Genomic DNA, 24,703 nt, shown 5'->3' with positions numbered 1-24,703 from the left:
CTTCTGGATAAAGCCTTTGCCACATATATAGGGTTTTACTCCTGTGAATTTTTATATGAGTTTTGAGATTTCCTTTACGAATGAAGCTTTTGCCACATTCACTACATTTATGTGGTTTCTCTCCACTATGAGTTTGCTGATTAATAGTGAGAGCAGTCTTCTGGATAAAGCCTTTTCCACATTCACCACATACATGGGGGTTTTCTCCAGTATGAGTTCGCTGATGAACAGTAACTTTACTCTTTCTGATAAAAGCTTTTCCACATTGACTACACACATGGGGTTTCTCTCCAGTATGAGTTCGCTGATGAACAGTGAGAGCATGCTTCCGAATAAAGGCTTTTCCACATTCACCACATACATGGGGTTTCTCTCCAGTATGGGTTCACTGATGAATGGTGAGAACATTCTTCGTGAGAAAGGTTTTTCCACATTGACCACATACATAGGATTTCTCACCAGTATGAGTTCGCTGATAAACAGTAAATTTACTCTTCTGGCTAAAGCCTTTGCCATATTCACCACATACATGGGGTTTCTCTCCAGTATGAGTTCGCTGATGAACAGTGAGAAGAGTCTTCCTGATAAAGGCTTTTCCATATTCACCACATATGTGGGGTTTCTCTCCAGTATGAGTTTGCTGATGAGCAGTGAGATCACTCTTCCTAGTGAAGCCTTTCCCACATTCACTGCATACATAGGACATTCCTGCCACATGAGGTTCCTGATGTCCCTTGAGGTATGATACACTGTGAAAATTTTTCCCACATTGCAAGCATTTTCCTAGCTTTTGTCCTTCATGACTTTTTTGATAATGTTCATTGAGTTTGAACATTTTCTTGAATATTTGCCCACACTGACTGCATTCGTAGGTCTTATCTAGTATACCAATAATCTGGTGTTCATAGAACACAGAGTCTTCAATGAAGGTTGTTCCACATTTATCGCCTGTGTGTAGTTTCTCAATTTCATCAGACTCCTGATGCTGAATGCACTGTGACTTCATGAACCTGGGTGGTTCACACTCAGGGAATTTCATTTCAGTATTAAATTGCTCTTGTTCACTGTGGAGAAAAGTTTTCTCATCTTCTGTATTTTGTTGCTTCTGTTCTGATTTAATTCCAGAATGATTAAATCTGATTTTACATTTTTTTCATGTAATCCAAACATCTCATAAGTTTCCTTTGGAGGAAAATTATTTTTATGCTGAGAATATGTATTACATTTGTAGCACCATTCCATTCTGTCAATGCATCTTTCACATTGCAAGTGCTCAAGCAAATGATCATCATCTTTCTGGATTTCTATAAAAGAACACAACATTGACTCTTTTAAATATCTTGGTTTTCAATGGACCCCATAAAATACACATTGATATAAAGTAGATCTTTAGTGACAACCCTCTTTTATGACTATAAATAAAACACTATGCTTAATGTTTATTGCCCATTGGACGAAATACAATCATGTAAACAATTCAAATGGTAAAAATAGTTACTATAGAAATCAGGTTGGATATGAAAGTGATAAATGGACACAGGTTTGATATTTGCTTAAAGAGGTACATGAATACATACAACAAACATAACAGAAGGAAGACATGAGACCAATAGACCACAGGAGTGATATGACTTGCTAATTCCATTTGGTAGAGGTTAAATGTATTCATTTAATCAATCTTTACTGAAAGATAACTAAGTGCTAGATAAAGTTGGGAATGCGAAACATGGCGAATATTCTACTTGGGAGAAAACCATTTTTACAGGTATATATGAAAGGGATTATGGTACAGAAACACATTCCTTATGTTTGTGGAGCCTGTATTTTAGCTCACAGCACTCCTCTTACAGTGCTGTCCTGTGGTGGCGTGCAGGTTGCTGTGATGCCAGAAGCACTGCCACCCAGTGTTTCAAATACAAGCAGGACCACCCATGGTGCACAGGTCTTAGTGGATTCTCCAGAAATAGGGACTGGGAGGAAGATCTGGTGATCGACTTCTGGAACATGAACCCCTCAGGTTTAATGGCAATGAAATAACACTGAACAAGTACTAAATCCTCAAAGTACAGTCAACCATAATGATGTAGATGGAGGAAAAGCTTTGGGGACCTTCAGTGCTTGACATGGCATGACTGAAAATGAGAAAAAATAGCTGCTAATATCCTCTAGTAAATGGAAAATGGCATACATGCAATATTGTCATGAAAAATTGCAAGTTGTCAAAACAAAATGGAATGGTAAAAATTGATAGTGTATGCATTATTCAACTTTAATAGACTGGTACTGGCTATTTTTAATTAGATAATCAAGTGGTTTATAAGGCTGAGATCGACAAATTCAAGAAGATTGGCATCATATTCATTATCCAAAAGCACACTGCAATATCTTCCCTGATGTATAATTTTGTCAGTGGTAGGCTAATATTCATATGCCTGCAAGCAAGACCAGTTAGTACAAGTGTTATTCAGTTTTGTGCACCAATTAAAGCAAACATAGAAGCATTCACAAAGTTGGAGAAGAGTCCCAGTCACATACTCTTAGTTAAATATCATCGCCACACTATCCTTTCATTGTAGTGCCACCTTAATGATACCTCATACAAGCGCATGGCTAATTACTATCTGCCAGCAGCTTTAACGACAAGAGCAGACATGTTGTTGTTATTGTTCTCCCCGCTCAGGAGACAATTACTCCACTCCACCTACCCTCAGCACCGGTCTTAAGTTGCTCATCCAATTATTTCAGGGATCCCGAGGCTAAAGATCCTGCCTACCTTGTTAGGTAGCTAGGTGTCTGCCTGTGTTTGTGTGGGAGGCGGGGGAGCTGCATGCCCTGAGATTATATAAATTGGTGAAAGAATGCAAAGCCTTTTTATTTCTGCCCTTCAATTACACACCAGTCCTTTAGGACCCATCCAGTGGGCATTTAAGAGAGAAAGAGATAATTGATTCCTTAAGTGACAGCAACAAAGGGAACCTGATTGCTTTCAAAGCTAGGCATCTTTCAGCTGAGAAGCAAGAAGTCAGGCACCTGTAGCAGCTGTATACTAACATCTTCCTGGAGGGCAGTTGGGGGGAAATCTCTGTCTGGAGATTGCTCATTAGCAGTTCTAGCTTTGGGACTTGTGGGGGTTTTCTTCCAGCACTAGAACTGGTCTTCCAAGCCCTGTGGTCAGGAGTACAGATATAAGGCTGCTGCTCACACTTTCATCCAGGTTCTGTTTACCACCACAATAATGAAATTGAGGGGAGAAGGGATAAAGGAGAGCTGATATCAAGGAATTAAAGAAGAAAAAGTTTTCAAACTGTGGTAGCTATTGTACAGGACTGCTCCATGTAATTGAACTATGGGAAGTTATGATATCTATAAGAGCTCCCAATAAAATATTTAAAAATATATATTGAAATTTTCACATGAATTTTTCAGCCTGACATTGATCAACCAAACAATCATACACACTGATAAGTGTAAAATTTGGGGAAAGTAGCAGTAGTTGGAAAATGTGACCTTAGTAACAGAAATGACACACAGGTTCACTAATAACATTTTGAGACTAATGATGAATTCATAGCAAATTCCTTATTAAACACCAGAAATGGAAACTACACATATGGATTTTCCGGAATGGAACAAATGAAAATCAAATCAACCACATCTACAGAAAGAAATGGTGGAGAAGCTTATAAGTCAAAACACGCCCAGGGGTTAACTGTGGAACAGATCATAAATTGCTCAAATCCAAGTAGAAGCTAGCCAAAGTAGCTAGAGCACAGCTTAGAGACTATGTAAAGAATAAACATGAGGAATAAAAGTCTGACTGAAGACTAATGACAGAGACCAGATGAGATGTGGGATGAAATGAAAGGCAACTTACACATGGAAACCAAAAGGCTACTCAAGAGACAGAAAAGAAAAGAGAGCAATATTGAATGTACTATGCATTGTTTGAATAACAGCAATAAAACCTATTGGAATATACTGCAAAAATGTTCTTTAGAAGCAGCAACAGTCATCTTTCGTGTATTGGACCTGTTAAGAAGGGGTGGGCCTAAGGAAGGGACACTACATAGTAAGAAATATATAGCAGACATTGCTTAATTTAAAAAAAACATGCCCTTTCCACTTACAAAAATTATTGGAGGAACAGACAACTTAAAAAAATCTTACAGGTAGAAAAAAATGTAAGGTACAGTGCTAAAGTATACTTTAAGCTGATAATTTTCTTGCTAGGAAGATGATTTTAGATACCCGGAAACAACAGAAGTCATAAATATATTTCACCAAAAGGAGTAAAATATGGGGAAATATGTCTGTTAAAGAATTCCAACAGAGAAGGCAAATTGACCATCTCTCTAAGAAAACAGAAAGAACTGACATCACCTGCATGAAGAAAACTTTAAAGGAACAGGACACCAAATGAGAATATGGACACCAAATCTTTAGAGAAACTCCAAGGGGGGAAGCTAAGGAAGCACAAAGGAGACCCGTTTATGGTGGGAGCTCAAGATGCAAGATGGTGCTGCATACTGCAAATGGATATCCATTCTTACTCAGTAGGGGAGGAATGTGCTGTATTCAGAGGACAGTTACTAATTCAGAGTTCTCTGTTTGGAGAGAAGTGTGCAAGACAGATTTTCATAGTAAAGTGGAAACATAAAAGAAGGGAAAATTTCAGAATGTTAAAGAAAATTATGGAAGCAAACACACTTAGTGTAAAACAAGAAAATGGAAATCTAATCTCATAAGAGCTACAGGTGTACTTCCCTCAACATCTTGGACAAGTGAACTCTCACATACAAAGTAGCACACACTTTTATGCATTTTCTGACACCTTTCATAGATATGAGGCCTTCTCCCTGTTCAATCAACTACCCCAGCCAATTCCCCTTAAGGTGTTTTGACCATGCATCTGAGAAAATTCCACTATAGTTTGCTTCTAATACCAAACACAGTTCTCTTGTTCCAATTGAGAGAAAGCTTCTGGGGTGACAATTAGATAACCTGTTTAAGGGAAATTACAGAATCTTGGACACACCAAAATTAACGTAAAGTGTGTAAAGACTGCAGTTTTGTATTTCTAGAAAAATAATGTTCAAAGGAACAAAGTAAATAGCATTCTTTCAAGGGTAGAAGACCTAACCCACTAACCTAGGATGAGAAAATGCAATGAGAATCTACCTCTTTGAGAATACCACAAACACCGCAAAGTTTTTAACATATAAGACAGGAAAAGCCAGTGACGAGGTCAATGACTTGAGAATTCTCCTCACCAATGGAAACCAGGTTGTGATAGTTCTCCAACATCACATCCTGATATAGGGTTTTCTGAGCAGAGTTCAGGAGCTACAATTCCTTCCGGGTGAACTTTACAGCCACATCGTTGAATGTCAGTGGTTCCTGTAGTAAGAGGGGTCTACTTAATGAAGTATTTTCCATTTGAAGATTTAAAAAAAATATATCTTACAGTAAAAAAAGGAAAACAATAATAAAAACTATTGTGGTAGTTCATTCCATAATGCGTCATTAACTGAGGACTTGGTACAAAAATATTTTACCTTATTTCTACATTCACGACCATCAGCCGAGAAAACTAGCCCTAATTTTAGAAAGATCTCCAGTGTTCTGAGAAATAAATGTTTTCAAATACATTCTCCAGGTCAAATACAGTGCCCCCACAATAGCTAGCTCCACATTAAGGAGCAGGCTTAAAGGAGCTCCCATAGTAGAGGAATCATTTCTGTACCTGGCTACTTCACTATGCCTGAAGGTTATCTGTATATCTGAGCAATCAGGTTCTAGAGCCAGCCCAACATAAATGTAGCAAACACCTGGGGAGGGCACAGGGCCAGTTTGAAGTCAACTAACACTAGGTCAAGATGGTAACTCAGCATCTTGCTTGTTTAGAATTTTACCCGCTTATGATATGACCCATTAACTATGTACATGCTAACTGCATGACACGAACGCCTTATGGAAAGACCTGTAAGCTCCATTATATATACCCACTGGAAAATATATTCACTCTCTCAGGCCTGACATGGGAAGAGAGCCCCTGTGTCCAGCTGTCTGCTCTCTGTCTTTTAATATTTTCACAATTGCAATGTCACTCCTGAGGATCACTTTTGGAGTGTTGGGGACCCCAGTGCCTGAAAATAATGCACCCACTCTTAACATTAGAATTTTGAGTTCCAGTGACATTATCTGAATGTTCTAGAAATAGCTCAGCTTTATAATCACACAAGGTAGATAAAGACCTATTTGTTATTAAATGGCATTAGGATTTCTACCAGCATCACCATTATTAGAGGCTCGGTACCTTCAGTGGCAATAAGTACTGGGAACAGTGCAGATGGGGGAGGTCAAACATACCTCAACTCTCCAACACTTTTTGTCAACTCTAAAACAAGTCAATCCTTCCACACCACTCTGTCTCACTTCTGGGTTTGATAATCTGTTGCTGTGGTCACACAACACTCAATAGATCAAAGTGGTCTATTAATGAACAAGGTACAACTCGGGATCAGGAACAAGAAGCTATAAGTCAGAACCAAGATCAGAATGTTCATAGACATTATCTCCCTTACTGAGTGCAGAACAACTTTCTAAGCTCTTAAAGGCCACCTTAGGACAAGCTCCTCTTGACAACCTTAGGACAAATTCTCCTCAGCCACCTTTGGAGTGAATTATCTTAACTTTAATTGCAAGGTCCTCTTGAACTTGCCATCTTTCACCACATGCTCTCCAAGGCGCCCCCAGCCTAATTCTGCTGGGTGGATCTCTGGAGCCTTCCTAATCTTGCCTAGGCAGGGAAGATGCTGGGTTGGCCCAAGAAGCCAACATATTAAGAGGGAGAGAGAGAACTGCCTGCAGGCATGGTTTGAGAGGAGACAGTGAGGCATTATCCTGTCATCTGAGCTGTTGATTTGGGTTTATTAGCCCCTGCAGCCACACAGTTCAGAATGAACCCATGGATTAGGGATTTGCAGCTTCCAAAAAATTAATGTGGCATTTCCTTGAATGGCAACTATGAGCTGCCTGTGTGACCTGACTTGAGAGCTTCCTCCACTCTATGAGCCATTAGCTTGCTGTCTGACCTTCCAATTTGGGTTCCTCAGCCCCTGCAACCTATTAGCTGACGAGATTCAACAACTTCTCTTTGTGAGGCAGTGGACTGTGGTCTGACCTGATGATCTGGTTCATCAGCGTTTATAAACAAATCAATGAGGAAAAACCTACAGACTGATTCCTGACCTTTATATAGATCTGGAACTCACCAGCTTCCACATCTTGAAGAGTGATTTATTTACTTGATGACTTTTGAGTTTTGTGAGATGTTGCTGAGCAAATCATGGACCATCTTGAACCTCTACCACATAGGGATGGGTCTACTGCTGCTCCTGCAAAATGAACTGTACTATTCATGGGTCAAGAGCTGCACCAATGGAGACAATGACCAGGGCAGAAGGGACAGAGTGACAGAGCCAATGGTGTCAGGTCCAGAAAGGGCTTTTCAGCCAAGAAAGTGGGACAGGCAGGCAAGATCAAGAAGAGGATATCCAAAAGTAGTTGAGAGGACCATATAAAGATGGAACTAAGAAATGAGCCTATCTTTAGAAGGAAAAATGTCTGATAGGGGACAGGGAAAACAGGCCTTCCCTGAAGAAGAGCAAATGTGCCTACATGGTTCTTTAATATGAAAGTCAATGTGTAGCCTACTAATTCTGGTACCAAATTATACTCTGTTACTGAGTAAAACTTGTACCTGTGACTCTGGACTGTAATTAGTCCATGGCCACTGCAAAAAAAAAAAAAAAAAGAATCAGCTGAGTAGGAGAGGAGTGTGGCAAAGATACTGGTGTCAGACTGGAAAACCATTGGAGGGTACAGGTCTGTCTAAGCTCTGCCTCATATGAATCAGAGCTGATGTTGACAGTTAATTCTCTCTCCTGCATCTCTAGTTAGAGGAGGTGAGATGCTGTCTCATTTTTAAACCACTAATGCAACAAGACCCATTTTAGATGCATTGATGAGAATGCTGCTGTGTGGGAGAGTATTTAACATATCACCTTCAGAAATAAGCATTAAAGAAAGTTACTCAAACAAAAATCCCATGGACTACTGAACTCTCCTAAAGAAGTGATTTTATTTCTCCTTAAAAACCATGTATAGCATATAATTTGAAAGATATGCTGGCCATAGAATAATAAATTATGAGCTGGAAGATAATGTTATCCAAAGAATCCTCAGTGCTATATTATATTCAATGTCAATAGTTTATTGTTAATCCTATGATCAATATATTCCTAATCTTCTCCAGCCAAATGTTGAAATCAGAGTAAAAGTTTAGCTCTAAGTTCTACTATTTCAAATTTCTGCTTTTCCAATGAACTGAATCAGTATTATACAGGCTCCTACAATTCCAGTAGAAAATACAGAAAAGGATAAAACACATCAGAAGCACCTGAGCCTTGGCCATTTTCTTTGGTCCTTAGGACACTACAGGCAACTGGGATGCTCTGTCTTATCTGGATCAGCTCTAATGATGCTCACAAATTTCAATCTCTCGTGAGGAAATCCCAAAAGTAATAATACAAGGCACTCTTCCTCCTTCCTCTAAGCTGCTGGTGATGCACCATCGGCAGGCTGATGGGAGAATACAGTGTAACACATAACCAATAGGTCCAGGTGCTGTTACTGTTCTTTCCTTCTTCTAAACACCCAAAGTCCCCAATACTGTTAACGGTGCCCTTATTGAGTAATGGGAAACATGCTTATACCATGAGCAATAAAATCTAAAACTCATAATGTTCACACATGTGAATAAAAGATTATTTTATAACAAATAGAGATTGGGCAATCAAATATAAATATAAAAAAATAAACAAAGAGTTGGATCCCTACCCCACAGCATACAAACTACCAATTCCTTACTGTGTGACTCTCAAAGAGAATGACAAATCAATGAACCTTTAAGATGATTATGTTAATTAAAGCATCTGGAAACATTTTACATGGGATATATAAAGAGCTATTATAAACTAAAGATTATTTTATAGGAGAACTATAAATTGTAAAATAACTTTAGAAACACTTTTAAACTCACCATCAAGTAGAGTTAGACATATAAGCTGCAGATAGGACACAGGAGAACTGCTGTACAGAGCTTCCAAGATTCTAAAGCCATGACAGGATGCTAATGGGTGTGTACCTCTGACCTTGAGGATAGAAGTCCAACACTTAACACATGTCAAAAACAAGGCTCCATAATAAACATTTATATGACATTTATTAGATTGAAATTTATATCTATACATATATAAATTACATATAAATGTAAATGAAGAAGTATATATCCCCCAATAATGAGTGCACTTTTGAATCCCAATATAGATAATGTTTTTAATATACCATTATTTGTAGTACCTAATGCAGTTAGATCAGTGGTTCTCCACCTATGGGTTGAGACCCTTTTAGGGGTTGAAGGACCCTTTCACAGGGGTTGCCTGATTCATAACAGTAGTAAACTTACTGTCATGAAGTAGCAACAAAAGTAGTTTTATGGTTGGAGCTTCACCACAACATGAGGAACTGCATTAAAGGGTCGCAGCATTAGGAAGGTTGAGAATCACTGAGTCAGACAGGTGGTCTATACAAGTACACAGTCTAGCTATGCCCCCTTAACTTCCTCCAAATTATTTACCTGGGTTTGTCGCCTGCCAATGTGAACGAGGAAAAGTTGTCCCTCATAGTGGTTACTGTCAGGCTGCTAATTGCAAGGTCAGCAATTGGAAACCACCAATTTCTCCTCGAAAGCATGAGTGACATGGCTTTTTACTCCGTTATAAAGTTACAGTCTTGGAAACCCACTGGGGCTGTCATATAAGACAATCGGGCAGCTTGGCCAACAATACATTGGTACCGTTGTGCCTTGTGGTTATGTAAATAAACTGTCTGAAACCTAACCTACAGATTAGTTACTTTGGAATTCATGTTACAACTAATTGAGTTATTTCAGAGACAGAAATTGGGATCTCACTACCAACAAAAAAGAAGAACCAGGGGGACTTCCAGCAAGATGGCGAAGGAGTAACAAACACCAGAGGAACTCCACAGAATTCAAGCTAGGAGAGTTACTTAGAGATAACTGAACACTGCTGGAATGCAGGAGGAGCATCATAAAGACAAGTAGGCACAGACCCATGGGGTTTTGAGGGGCTGGGGGCTTTTGGTTTACTTCAGTGGAGGCCGGCTGGGGCTTGACCTTTGCCCCGCCACTGTCTCTGCCAGAGCCAGGACCATTTGGAGCCTGTAGGGCTGCTTGGTCTCAACACAGCCACAGTTTGCCACCACCTGCCTTGGGGCAGGCACTAGACCTTTGCATCTCCTCTCTGTCACCCTATCAGTCTTGGAGGGCTGTGCAGCAGCCTTTTCTCAACACAGCCACAGCTTGCTGCTACCACCTCCGAACAAGGATTAAACCCTTGCAGCTCCTCTGGCCTGGATAAGGGCTCAGCTACATTGTTGCTTTCTATCCATCTCTTCACTATATTCCCCCTCCCCCGCCCCTCATGGGCACATTTGGCTTGCTTTTTAACTTTTTTTTCTCCTCTTTTCCTCTTTCTTGGTCTCTCACACTCTACTGCTAACCTCCAGACCACTCCCTTAGCTTAGGGCATTTACACCTGAGCCACACGCAGCTAGGTGAGCTCCACCCTGTGTAGTTAGCAGGCTGGAAAAATCCCTGCTGGCCCCCAACAGGGGATACTCTGCTCAACTTCTGACTGGGGAACTCCTTCCAGCCTTTGTGCCTGTGGGGCATAAGGCAGCTCGGCCAACACTCCTCAACAAAAGTTACTGCAGGAGCCTCTGCCCAACCTCTGCAACACCAAAGCAGGCAACCCTTCTGGGTCACTCCCCCGAGAGGGAAGCCACAGGAGGACAAAGTGGTAGGTTAATTCCATAGTGAAATAAGCTATAGGCAGTTCAAAGTCTCCCAGAGAGAGCCAGTGTTCTTCGACTCCCTGGAAAATGGCACCTGGCTCATCTAAAACAATGCAACACAAGCAGCCATCAGCCCCAAAAACCTCAACAAAAAAAGGAGAGGAACAAAAGGCAAAGCCAGAAGATGTCCTGAACATAATGCATGCATAGAGGAAGCAGACATTGAGCTGCCACAGAAAGAAATTTTCAGAATGTTACTTGGAGTCAGGGGATATGAGGGAAACAATACAGAAAAATGATGAAATGATAGAAAAGGTAAAAACCATAAATCAAAGAGAAATACAGGAGCTTAGGGAGGAGATAACAAAAACCAGTAGCACACTCATGGACCTCGACAAGCAACTGGAAGAATCAGAGGCCCGCATCAGTGACTTGGAGGACAGCCAAGCAGACTTCAACAAACGAGAACAAAAATCTAATAAGATCATCAGAGAAGCTGAAGAAAACTTAAGAACTAAGTCTGATGCTATGAAGCGGTACATCATTAGAATTATTGGCTTACTGGAGGAAGACACAACAAAGAAGTCATCTGCAACAGTAGTGAGAGAATTCTTGGAGGAAAGCTTCCCCAGCTTAGTGAATTAAAACAAGGCAACCATTCAGGAAGCTGAAAGAATCCCAGCAAGACTGGATCCCAAGAAGAAGTCATCAAGGCACATAATATTTAAATTATCCAACTTTGAGGAAAAGGAGAAAATCATGAGAGCAGCTAGGGGAAAACAAGCAATCATATATAAAGGTTCCCAAATAAGAATATGATCAGACCTATCAGCAGAAACTATGAAGAAGAGAGAGTGGAGTAACATTTTCAAAAAATTGAAGGAAAACAATGCAAACCCAAGAATACGCTACCAAGCCAAATTATCAATCAAGATAGATGGAGAAGAGTCATTACATTGCACGCTCATCTCGATAATATGATCACTGAAGACAGATTTGTGCATAAGCAAATGTGGTGAAGAAAGTTGATGGTGCTCAGCTATCAAAAGATATAGCATCTGGGATCTTAATGGCTTGAAGGTAAAAAAGCGGCCATCTAGCTCAGAAGCAACAAAGCCCACATGGAAGAAGCATACCAGCCTGTGCAATCACAAGGTATCAAGGGATCAGGTATCAGGCATCATCAGAACAAAAAATCTTACCATAGTGAATCAGCGGGGGAGTGTGGAGTGGAGACCCAAAGCCCATTTGTAGGCCACTGGACATTCCCTTACAGAAGGGTCTTGGGGAGGCGATGAAACAGTCAGGGTGTGATGTAGCAACGATGAAAAATACAACTTTGATCAAGTTTCTGGGTGCTTCCTTCCCCCCTCCAACTGTCATGGTCTGAATCCTGACTTGCAGGTCTGACTAGACCAGGGGATGTACACTGGTGCAGATGGGAACTGAAAATGCAGGGAAGCCATGGCAGATAATCCCCTCAGGACTGGTGGTGTGAGTGGTGATATTTGAAGGGCACAGTGAGGTTGGGTTGGAAAAGTGGAACCTATTTCAAGAATCTACATGTGACCTCCTCCCTGGGGGACATACAACAGAAAAATGGGACACAGAAATATATGACAAAATAACAATTTATAAATTATCAAGGGTTCATGAGGGAGGAGGGAGTGAGGAGGGAGAAGAAAAATTGAGGACCTGAAGCCAGGGGCTTGGGTGGAGAGCAAATGTTTTGAGAATGATGAGGGCAACGAATGTAAAAATGTGCTTTACACAATTGATATATGTATGGATTGTATTAGGAGTTGTATGAGTCCCTAATAAAATGACTTTAAAAAAAAAAAAGAACCAGGAGTAGGGGCCTTTAGATCCCAGATTCTTTCACAGAAATTCTTCAATCCAGCAGACAGGCAGCTGTGACACAAGAGTGGACATGAAGGGAAGAAGCAGCAACAGAGACATGGTGGCAGCAGAACCAAGAGCCTGAGACAGAGCAGTGGCATTCCCAGACCACAGAACAAGAGAGCTAAGTGCCTTTGGGCAGGAGGTTAGAGGTGAAATAGGGGTACATTTGAGTTCTTATCTGGGGAACTAGATTTGCCAACCCACATAGAGCTAAGTGTGTCTGGTACAAGGCTAAGGTGCAGAGAGAGAATTTATCCGCAGAACTAAGAGAACTTTGTAATTTTTGTACATTTAGGACAGAAGCCAGGGGGTTGTAGGGCCTGACCTCACCTGCAGGTACGGCTGTCAAGATGCTGTCCCAGAGAACTGTACCTTGAGGCACTGATGATGCTAAATTGTGTGTTAGGGTGGAAAAGTGACTTCTTTGTCAAACATAATTTGAGGAGAGCATTTATTGAACTTTAAGAGACAACAAAAGATACGCACACACATCATATGGATAAGGGAGGCCATTAGCAGTTCAAATGCAACTGAGGATTCAGAGTCGGGACCCTAGATAAATAGGACACAGAACAAAAGGCCATGTCACAGATCATGATTGGTGGCAAAGCAATACATCAGATACAGGTGGGACTGCAGCAGCAGGAATGGGACCATAATTGGGACATGCACATTATTAGATAGAAAGACTTAAAAGATTGGTCCAGGGCCTTCAAACTGAGGCAATCAAGGCCAGACTCATAACAATGGCCCCTGTGCTGTCCTCGCTTAGGTGAGCTCCATCAAGGATACATCTAGGCAGGCCCTTGGAGGGGGATGGATGGAGAGGAGTGCAGGCAATCTATTTTGTAAGGCATTTTCCGCAAGGGTAAGATGATCTACATTCTTGGCTAATTATCAAAAGGAATTCAATGGAGGCTTAATCAAACTGGGGAGGCAGCAAATGGACAGAGTTGTCACTGTCATCAGCAATGCAAACCTTAAACCCAACTCAGTGCCACAGAGTGGATTCTGGTTACAGTGACCCTTTAAAGGGAGGTGGAATGGCCCCTTGTGGATTTCGGAGACTATAACTCTTACCAAGATTGGAAACCTTGTTTTTCTCCTCAGGGGTGACTTGTAATTCTGAACTGCTGACCTTGCAGTTAGCAGTCCAATCTGTAACCACTATGCCACCCGCCTTTTGCAAATTGGAGTGCTCACAATTTAAGTTCTAATACAATTATACATGGTTACATTATCAGCAAATTCTATCATTCCGGGAGATGCGCAAATTGCTCGGACCCCGACCAATGGGGCAGCCTGGGTTCTTGTACACTGGTGTTTCCTGGGTTCAGACCCCAGAAAGCTCAGATCCCTCCTGCTTCCCCTCAAACTCCTCTGCCCAGTGCTGACCCCAGGAACCCCAGGGATGCTCACCCTGCTTGGAGTCAGGTGAATGGATTTGGTTCACGACCCAGTCAGAAGTTGAAGTCCTTCCTTGTCATGCTTCAATGTGCAAGACACTAGTACCAGATTTCTAGCTCCCTAGACTGGACTGTATTTCTCTGTGGCAAATCTTTGTTCTGAAACAGAAGAGGAGGCAATGTTGAAAAAGGCATATCACTTTCTTGGCCTGTACTTCTTGCGCTAAATAGTGACCACCCCCACCACCTGGGATCAAAATCCTGCTCAAAGCTGAGGGTTTGCATCAAACAAGGGTCCACTCTATCTTTGCAGAGCAATTTTACTAATTTCCCAAATATCATGATCAACTTTGGATCCACAAAGTGGAAGTACTTAAGGCCTCAAATTTCTCAAGCTCCATTGAAGGTAAATATCTTCTTTTCACCAGCAATCTAACTGAAGAACGGAATATTTTATGAAGAATGTTCTTTAAAAGCCCATAACGGAACCTCAGACCAAAACCCTTGACATATCTGGTGAAAGTGATCAAGCTGAATCACGCTCATATCTGCCACTCCAACTCAGGCTGAGCTTCTCATTAAGTAAAACCTACTCCAATCCCCTTGCATCCTGGGTATTCTTTACAATATCTATTGTGTGAAGAAATCCCTATGGTTGGGTAGCCCATTTATGCACAATAGTGTAGTAACTAGAAAAAGTTTTTGTACAGGTGGACAACAAGAGACAGAGCGACACCCATAGCACATCCTAGAGGTACCTTGGCCAAGATAGAGATATTCTAAACAAGAAAACAAGCCAGGGGAATCCTTATTTGCTACTCTCTTAAGCTCTTGTGTTTACAGATGTCCGATTTTAAAGCCTTTGGGAAAGACTGCAGCTTACAGTCATGGAATGGCAAGGGGTCATGGTAAGAGCCAAGGTGAGGGAAGATGCTTAAAAATGCAAGATGTATCCAGAAAAGAGATGACTGATCAAACCATTTTGTCATCTTGACCTAAATTCTGGATTCCAAGCTTTCTAGGTAATGCTGACTGATGGCAAACAACACACACTGTAGTAGTGGGCTTATTGGCTTGGGTTCAAGGATGTCCCATCCATAGTCTCAGGTGTGAGTGACGATTTGTCCCGTCAAGAGGGGTGTAAATCATTTATCACTCTAGAGGATCCAGCCAGAGCAAGTGATCTATGAGAGTCGAGTGGGTTTCAGGATGTTCAGAAAGTTTACAATCAACTGAATCACAATTCAATTCCATGAGAAACTTCAAGGCTAACTGTAAGACAGATTAAAGTTGAAGATTCTGGCAGCTAGACAGGAGAGTATTCACGCAATATGAATAGACACTTTATTCTTTTTGTCTAAGTTCACGTTATTGGGTGAAACATAACAATAATTGTCAGAGTAACCTTATTAATATTTTCTATGAGACCAGTAATAACCTGTAAACAAGGTCAGATAATGATACTTCAAGAAAACTGTAGAGCAATATTGATAATGGATCTACATGAAAAAGTTCTTGAAAACATTGGGAATAGAGTCAGAAAACACATGAAAATAATTACACATGATAATTAAGTAGAATCTATCCTAGAGTTGATTTAATATAAGAAAATGAGCACTGTAATATATACCAATTAATGTAAAAAAGAATTAATAATCTAAATAGACACAAAACTTACTAACCAAAGTCAAAGACTTTTCATGCTAAGGAAAAATAACTCTACAAATCTAACATAAAACAAATATAGTTCAAAATGTTAATATGCTAATATACATTCCTAAAAAGAAAAAGTCATACTTGAAAAAACATCACCCCACGTCAGAAAAAGGACAACCATAAATGTCCACTTTTACCAGTGATATTAAAAATTGACTGTATGTTCTAACTAGAGCTACCAGGTTCACTTTTTTTTAAGGAAGAGGCTTCCAAAAAGACATAAAAATTCCTTTAATCATAATTTAATTATCACATCCATAAAATATTCACGATATGCCATGAATAGCTAATAAATGCTAAAACATTGTAGGCTACATTTAAACACGCTGAAATAACTCTTGGTACTTAACTCCCTAACTATTAATTGTTAATCAGAAGTGGAAGGGGAAGGTGGGGGGAGAAAGAGGGAACCTATCACAATGATCTACGTATAACTCCCTCCCCAGGGGGATAGACAACAGAAAAGTGGGTGAAGGAAGACATAGGGCAGTGTAAGAGATGAACAAATAATACTTTACAAATTATCAAGGGTTCATGAGGAGGGGGGAATAAAAATGAGAAGCTGACAGCAAGGGCTCAAGTAGAAAGAAAATGCTTTGAGAATGAGTATGCCAACAAATGTACTAATGTGCTTGACACAATGGATGGAGGTGTGGATTATGATAAGAGTTCTACAAGACCCAATAAAGTGATTTAATAAAAAAAGAAATACAGCATGATCAAAATTATAGCATTTATCTTACAGAAAAGGAAGTACAAATGTATTCAGATTAAAACCCTGAAACAGGGAATTTGTTTCCACCCATTCTGTGATGAAAGCATGAATTTAGAGTCCTGTAGTTTTCTGTAGTGTTGAAGGTCCTCATATACTGATGAATTAATAAACTAAACCAAGGCATTCGTGTGCACATATAATATTAGAGTGACTATATAGACACACATATATGTATGTGATACACACACATATATGTATGTGATACACACACATATACCAAGCTGGACAACAGATAGGATTGATGCTCACCCAAAAACTGAAGTTTGGGGACTTGAACACACTGAGCCATGGATGCTCTAGGTAGCATTGGACCCATGGGCTTCAGTTGGACTGGGCTGGGATGTTCTCTTGATGAAAAGCTCTCTCTTATGCATATGTCAGTGTCTATAGTTTTATTTTTCTAGAGAACCCAGCCTAAGGCAGATCCCCATCACATTAGTGTCATATGAGGGCGAAAAGGTGTACCTGACATGCTGCTCTTGGAGAAAAACACATCACAAGGAAAGTGTGAAAAGATAATCAACAATTCCCTGACACTGAGCCAGTCCTATGCTCCTCTAGGTCTGTGGAATTTTGGTGGAAGAAAATCTATTTATAACAAAAATATCAGAGGGGCCAGCCCCAATCCCAACTAAGAGGACAGCTGCCCCTTCCCCCAGAAGAATTTACTTCAGAGGACAACACTGAAGCTACAGCTCAGGGAAAGGGACATGTCTGATCAGAGCACACGGGAGAAAATGAAGGGGGAGGAAGAGAGAGTGGAGCACACATCCTGGCCCACCAAGCTTTGAGGACAATATGCCTGCTCTGAGCAGCCCATGCAAAAAGAAGCACTATGGCTGCCCCGACTATGAGTCATGACATCCCTCACTGACCTATAGCCCTATAGGGGACAACACTGGAGACAGTTTGGGAATTGCATCCGATCTGACCCCACCACACCCAGGCAAAACACTAAGGGTGTTGTGCAACAGAACAGCAAGGGAAGTAGAGCAAGGAAGTCCCAAGAGTACCAAAATTAGACTCGGGGGCCAGGGCGTGGCCCCCATCAGACTCCACAGAAAAGCACTCCTAAAGGTCAACATAGAGACCTCTAACTTTTTACAGGCTTTTCTCTTTTTTCCCTTTTTTTCTTGTTGCTGTTGTTTTGTTTTCTTTTGTCATTTTGTTTTGCTCTTTTGTGTGTATGTGTGCTTGTGTGTGTGTATGTGTGTGTGTGTGTGTGTGTGTGCATATTATAACTGCACTTCTAACTAGATAATATAGGCCAGATAAACAATCTGGAGGAGAAAGCAACAGGACCCATGGTTGGGGCAGGGAGCATGACATGGGAGAAGGGGAGGTGGGGGAAAGCAAGTGGTGTTAACCAACCCAGGGAAAAGGGAACAATCAATAAGTGATCCAAAATAGTGGGAAACAGAAAGATTTTTCCAAGTCATCTCCCCCAAATATATGTTAGACTTAGGACACTGCTCACAATTAATGGTAAATAATTGTCAAGTTACCTCCCTGAAGGCAATCAGCTGTCAGAGGACTGTCTAGTCCCACCACATATAGGGCCCATCCCTGCTGTTAAGGACAATGGGATACTTCCCCCTAAAGGCTTCAATTTAGACCCTGCAAGGTGGGTTTACAGTACACCTTACTGATAATGATTTCTACAGTGAACCAGAGAACAGGTCAAACCTGCTCAGTGACATCCAAAGTTAGGCTGCCATGCTGAATCTCGGGTCCGCCCATCTTGTCACATGCACACCCTTACTCCCTCCTCTTCCAACAGCATATGAACCCCTACAGCAGCCCACTCCCATTACTATATTACCTATAGCACAACACTTTCCTGTGATGGATTTCTTCACCTGTAATTAGGGGGCCTGCACATCCCCAGATGATATAAAAGCCTTGGTTAGCAATAAATATTTCTCTCCCCATGTGGACCCCCAAGTGAGGCTGAGGTGAACATGCAACTATGAAATGTGTCTGACTCCATTATTTCAATCTCTCTTCTATCTCTCATGCTCCCTATGACTTTACTATAATCTTTATTTATTATCACTGTACAATTGCACCAACCGACCCGCTGTGATGTGTTAGGGTCTGGCCTTTCCCCTGACACAAAATAAGTGGCAAGGAGGGTGTAAGATGCCTGGTAGGGATTGATCAAGGCAATGTAACTGAGAAGAATTACTGAAACCCTGAAATTACTGAACTACAGACAGAGCATGATAGTGGGACAAGAGGAAAGTAAAAGGAAATAGAGGAAAGAACTAGGAGACAAAGAGCATTTACAGAAGTCTAAATACAAGCATGTGCATATGTAAATATATTTATATTAGGGTGGGGAAATAGATCTAGGTGCATATATTAATAGGTTTAGTATTACGGTATCAGATGGACATTGGGCCTCCATGCAAGTGCTCCCTCAATGCAAGAACACTTTGTTCTATTACCTGGCATTCCACGATGCTCACCTTCCTAAGATGATAGCTGAAGACAACTGTGTGCAAAGAAAATGTGAAGAAAACTGATGGAGCCCAGCTACCAAAAGATATAGCATATGGGATCTTAAAGGGTTGAAGGTAAACAAGTGGCCATCTAGCTTAGAAGCAAGAAAGCCCACATGGAAAAAGCACACAACCTATGGATTGATTACAAGGTGTCGATGGGATCAGTATCGGGCATATTGTGAATGAAGGGGAGTGAAGATTGGGGATCCAAAGCCCGTCTGTCAGCAACTGGACAGCCCCTTACAGAAGGATCATAGGGAAGAGACGAGCCAGTCAGGGTACAGTGTAGAAACAATGAAAATACAACTTTCCTCTACTTCCTAAATGCTCCTCCTCCCCTCCACTATCATGAACCTAATTCTCTTACAAATCCAGCTAGACCAGAGGATGCACACTGGTACAGATAGGAACCTGAAACATAGGGAATCTGGGACAGAAGATGCCTTCAGGACCAGTGGTGAGAGTGGTGCTATCATGAGGGTGAAAGGAAGGTGGGGCAGAAAGGGGGGACCCATTACAAGGATCTACATAAAACCCCCTCCCTGGGGGATGGACAACAGAAAAGTGGGTGAAGGGAGACATCGGACAGTGTAAGGATGAAAAAATAATAATTTATAAATTATCAAGGGTTCATGATGGAGAGGCAGTGAGCAGGGAGGGGGGAAATTGAGGAGCTGATACCAAGGGCTCAAGTAGAAAGCAAATGTTTTGAGGATGATGAGGTAACACATGTACAACTGTGCTTGACACACAATGGATAAATAGATAATAAATAGATAAAGCTATCATGTTAACCTTGAAAAAACACAGAGCTCTTACAAGGCACAATGCACACATAGCCTCTCTGCACCAAAGGTCAACACTCACATTTATAACACGTAAGGAAACTTAGTAGACTCATAGTCACACTTGATATAAGAAATCAGTATAACACTAAGAGCCTTATATTCATGGGGAAACATGACATCATGCTCCTGAGAGGAAAGTACTACACTTGTTTATATAACAAAGTATTCCCATTACTCAGCTCACATACTGCAATAGCATCACTGAGTATGAAACATACACAAATATACATATACACACGCACGCACACATCTTTCCGTTTTTAATGAAAATATTCATACCTACTGAGGCCAGGTTTCTAAAAGTTTCCATCATCCCGTGTCTCTATAGTTTCCTCTCAGAAAGGTCCAGCAATGCCCATTCTTCCTCGGAGAAATTCAGAGCCACCTCCTCAACAGCCACAGTGTCCTAAAACATCCCGTATATTCTGGCTTGGCAAGGTACCATGCATTCCACTATGTGAAAGGATGAAGAAGACAGTCCTGGGGAAACAGAGACTTCACATGGGCATTAGACACAGGGGTCTTGCTCTAAGGATTTCCATCAGGGTTTAGCTAACCCACTTCACCCACTAGATCAGCTGTTCTGAACCTGTGGGTTGCAACTCCTTTGGGGGTTGAACAACCCTCTCAAAGGGTTCTCCCGTTCATAACAGTAGCAAAATTACAGTAATGAAAATAATTTTTTGGTTGGGGGGTGAGCACACATGAGGAACTGTATTAAAGGGTTGCAGCATTAGGAAGGTTGAGAACCACTGCACTAGACACACTCCCTCACTAATTACATGTTATCCCAAGGACTGCATGCTTCTAGCATAATGAGTTTATCTCTGTACAGTTTGTCTGTGACCAACTGCAGCCTTATTTCTATCTAGCTGTTTCAGAATAGAGAACAGTCAGAACACATAAATCAGATGAATGATCAAAAATAAAAGCCTCGATTCCAAATTCATATCCTCTCTTCCATTGGAGGGAGGATTGAAATTAGAATATTTATCAGAACAGGAAGCACAGGGTGAAAGGAAGATGACAACTAGGAAACACTGCAGAATTTGTGCTTCTCCCTGTCGCCCCTCCTTAGCCATTGGAGAGCTGCTGGTATGAACTAACAAAGTAGGGACCCAAAGCCCTGGAGTCATGGTATCCTCTTGGAGAATTCTACGTGATCAAGAGCTGACGTGTTACCTGGTGATAGAGATGATTATTTGGGGAATTATGAAATTTTCTATAGAGTGTCTATGTTACTCGCCTACTTTCCAGTCACTCTGCAGTTGCACGCTTGTGTATTTTGTATTTTCAATGAGATAGGACAAGCTATTGAAAAGGGAAACCGGGCAAGAGTGAAAGGTAACAATAGAATATAGATACCCTCTGTACACTGGTACAGATAGGAACATGGAAACAAGGAATCCAAGGTGGATGATCCATTCAGGTCCAGTGGTGAGAGTGGCGATACCAGGAGGATGGAGGGAGGGTGGGGTGGAAAGAGCGAACTGATTACAAGGATCTACATATAACCTCCTCCCTGGGGGATTGACAACAGAAAAGTGGGTGAAGGGACATTTTGGACAGTATAAGATATGACAAAATAATAATTTATAAGTTATCAAGGGTTCATAAGGGAGGGGGTAGTGGGGAGGGAGGGGCAAAAATGAGGAGCTGATGCCAGGGGCTTAAGTGAAGTGCAAATGCTTTGAGATTGATAATGGAAATGAATGTGCAAATGTGCTTTACACAATTGATGTATGGATTGTGATGAGTTGTAATATAATGATTAAAAAAAAGAATATATGCAGATATCTTGAAAATTTTCCCACTGAGACAAAGCTACTGTCATGTAATTATTATGGACTGCTCCCCTCAAAAAATACTGGATACGCACATCAATACACACTAAGCTCATAGGATATACTGACAAAAGAGCACAATATATTCAGTTTCATAATAGCATGTCCTTTTTGCTGATTGGGAAAATGTACTTAGGTTCCAATTTTCTTATAAGTTGACTGAACTTCAGTGCATTTCAATGTTAAACTGTTAGGATACTAGGACTTACATACCAGGCTTTGAGATGTTTTTCACATTTTAGATTTTTAAAGATTTTTTCACATTTGCAGATCATGGAAGGACGACTAGCTGAACATGATGACCACTAGCATTCTCTCAGCTGTGGGACTGGCCTCCATGACTTGTCATACTTTTGTTCCCGCATCTTTTCAGGAGAGACCAGTCCCTGGAGAAGGACATGGTGCTTGGTGAGGGAGAGAGAGGCAAAGAAGAGAAAGGCCTTCGCCAACATGGATCGACACAGGGGCTGTCGCAATGGCTCCAACGTGGGAACATGTGAGGATGGTGCAGGACAGGGCAGTGTGTCGCGCTGTTACATAGAGGGCTTTAGGGGCTGGAATGGACACGAAGCCACCTAACAACAACATAGAAAAGGTTGCACTTTATGCTAAGATTTCACAGCATGGCCAACTAGCTATGGCATAAAGTCGCATGAGCTGTCACGGTCACTCCACAATTCTGCTACAACAGTGTAACCTAGTGTCGATCCAATAAGCCTTTCAAAATCTCATCCACAGCAGTGCATCGGGTGCCGGGTTTTAAAGCCTTCCCATTCCTTCATGATGAACCAAAACCAAATGGACTGCGGTCAAGTACATTTTAACTCATTTTGACCATAAAACAGGGAGTGGAACTGCTCGCTAGTGTTTCCAAGTCTGTAAATCTTCACGGGCCCACGCAGCCTCCTTGGCCTCCCTTGATGGGCCTGGAATGCTGGAGCCACAAAGGGTCTGGCCAGCGGCATCGATTAAACCAGTGAACCACTAGGGCCTCTTTCACACAACATGTTCATGATAAAACACTGCATTTATTCAGCAACCACGATTCTGAGGCAATTTCCAAAAAGATTTGGCCACATTGGCTCATTTAGTCCTCTTGTCACTCACTTTTAAGCAGATGTTGCTCCCAATGGGATAGAGCTGAAGTCACCAACATTACTCACAATTTCAGTATTGCTCAAATGAAAACTTGTTGAACCAGGTCAGCATGCAGGTCCATGTGTGTACAACTAAATGCCTGGCAATTACATTTCTGTTCATATGCCCAGAGCTTTTTATTCTGTCAGTCATCAGTTACAGAGATGATCTGGATCTTCTGTGTAGTACAAAGAGGAGACGAAGAAAACAATCTATTCAATTCAGATAACTGGAACGCATTGTCCTGGAAAAGCCAGGACCCTCAGACAATACTGCTTACCTCAGGGCCGTACAACTGGCTCTTGCATATAAGAAATTATTAGATTGATTGAGCAAATAAAAAACCATTGAGCAAATCAGAACAAAACCAGACCAATGTGTTCTGAGAGGGCACACCATTCCAAAACCAACAGTTCAACCCTGCACACATGAGGTGGCTATGAGTTGAAAACACTCCACAGTAAATAACAAGAACAAAAGCACAAGGCCAAATGATAATAACTCTTATGAGAAATGCAACAGAGGTGGAGTCTAAGCATTAACACATACATATTTACATTTCGTGAGCTAGTGTAGGGAGAAATAAAATGATCACTTTAGGAAACACTAGCCAGAGAACCCTGGCATGATAAGGAAATTCTAACAACATGGGAAGGTTCTGTGATGAATTTGCAAATGCTCAGTTCGATTTCCGTTTCTCAAACATACAGGCTAAGGAGTCAAAGAGCACCCAGGTCTTCAGGGGCCGGAGAGGGAAGCTCCATGGTCAGCCACTAAATGAAAAGCTCGTTAGCAATAAGCATTCATGGAACTTCCCACACTGGAAAATAAGTGGAGCATGAAGAAGCACCAGCAAGAAAGTAAAACAAAAGAGGCAATAGTTAAAAGAAATGCAAATGAGGACGTTCAGGTTTATGACCAATATGTGAAGAGCTCAAAGTCACCATTCCAGTCTCAGAGATAAAAGCTGACCATGTTGAAGTCAGAGTACGGAGGTCACAGGGCATGTTTTTCTTTCTGGTGTACATTTTTTAAAAAAATTACTGTCATTGAGTCAATTCTGACTCAAAGCATCCCCACAGAGCAGAGTAGAACAGGGCCTGCGCGTTTCTGAAACTGCAACTCTTTAAGGGAGTAGAAAGCCTCATCTTCTACTGTGGACCAGTGAGCGGTTTTGAATGGCTGAACATGTGGGTACCAACCCAACGCATAGCACACTACATCACCATGGGTGCACAGTGTTGTAATAAATTGGAGAAAACTAGATGGTAACTAACAACAAGAAAAGCATCCTTTTAAATGCCTCTAATTAATTACTCTAGTTAGGACCCAGAGCAAACATCTGTCCTCAATACAGAGGGGCGGTGAAAACAGGTACTCTCTCAGCTGATTTCATTGTGAAATCATTCTGTGTACCTGCCTATGGGGCCCTTTTGTTTACAAGTGGTTTTCCTTATCTGCCCTTAGTAGTCTAATCAATTGCATTCATTGAAAACAGTGATTTGAAGGATGTGATGGGATTAACTAATGGGTAGTCCAAAAGAGTTTGTTCCTAGAGGAGAAAATACCAGACCACAGGGTATTAGGAAGAAATGTACTTGCTATGTTTTAAGGATAGTCAAAGCCC

General features: G+C 41.2%; 1 long non-coding RNA gene across 1 annotated transcript; it reads right to left on the bottom strand.

Annotated features, from left to right (window-relative positions):
• Positions 1–214: 214 nt before the first annotated feature.
• On the bottom strand, positions 215–22,567 carry LOC142436142 (uncharacterized). The gene is made up of 6 exons (XR_012781804.1): positions 22,153–22,567; positions 20,375–20,548; positions 14,263–14,408; positions 9,104–9,215; positions 5,271–5,397; positions 215–1,304 (listed from the first exon to the last, which is right to left on the bottom strand). It is a non-coding gene; the product is annotated as an uncharacterized LOC142436142 (long non-coding RNA).
• Positions 22,568–24,703: the final 2,136 nt, after the last annotated feature.

Source organism: Tenrec ecaudatus, unplaced genomic scaffold (assembly GCF_050624435.1).
Source record: "Tenrec ecaudatus isolate mTenEca1 unplaced genomic scaffold, mTenEca1.hap1 Scaffold_178, whole genome shotgun sequence".
Taxonomy (NCBI): Eukaryota; Metazoa; Chordata; class Mammalia; order Afrosoricida; family Tenrecidae; genus Tenrec; species Tenrec ecaudatus.
This window is presented reverse-complemented; position numbering and strand designations above follow the sequence as displayed.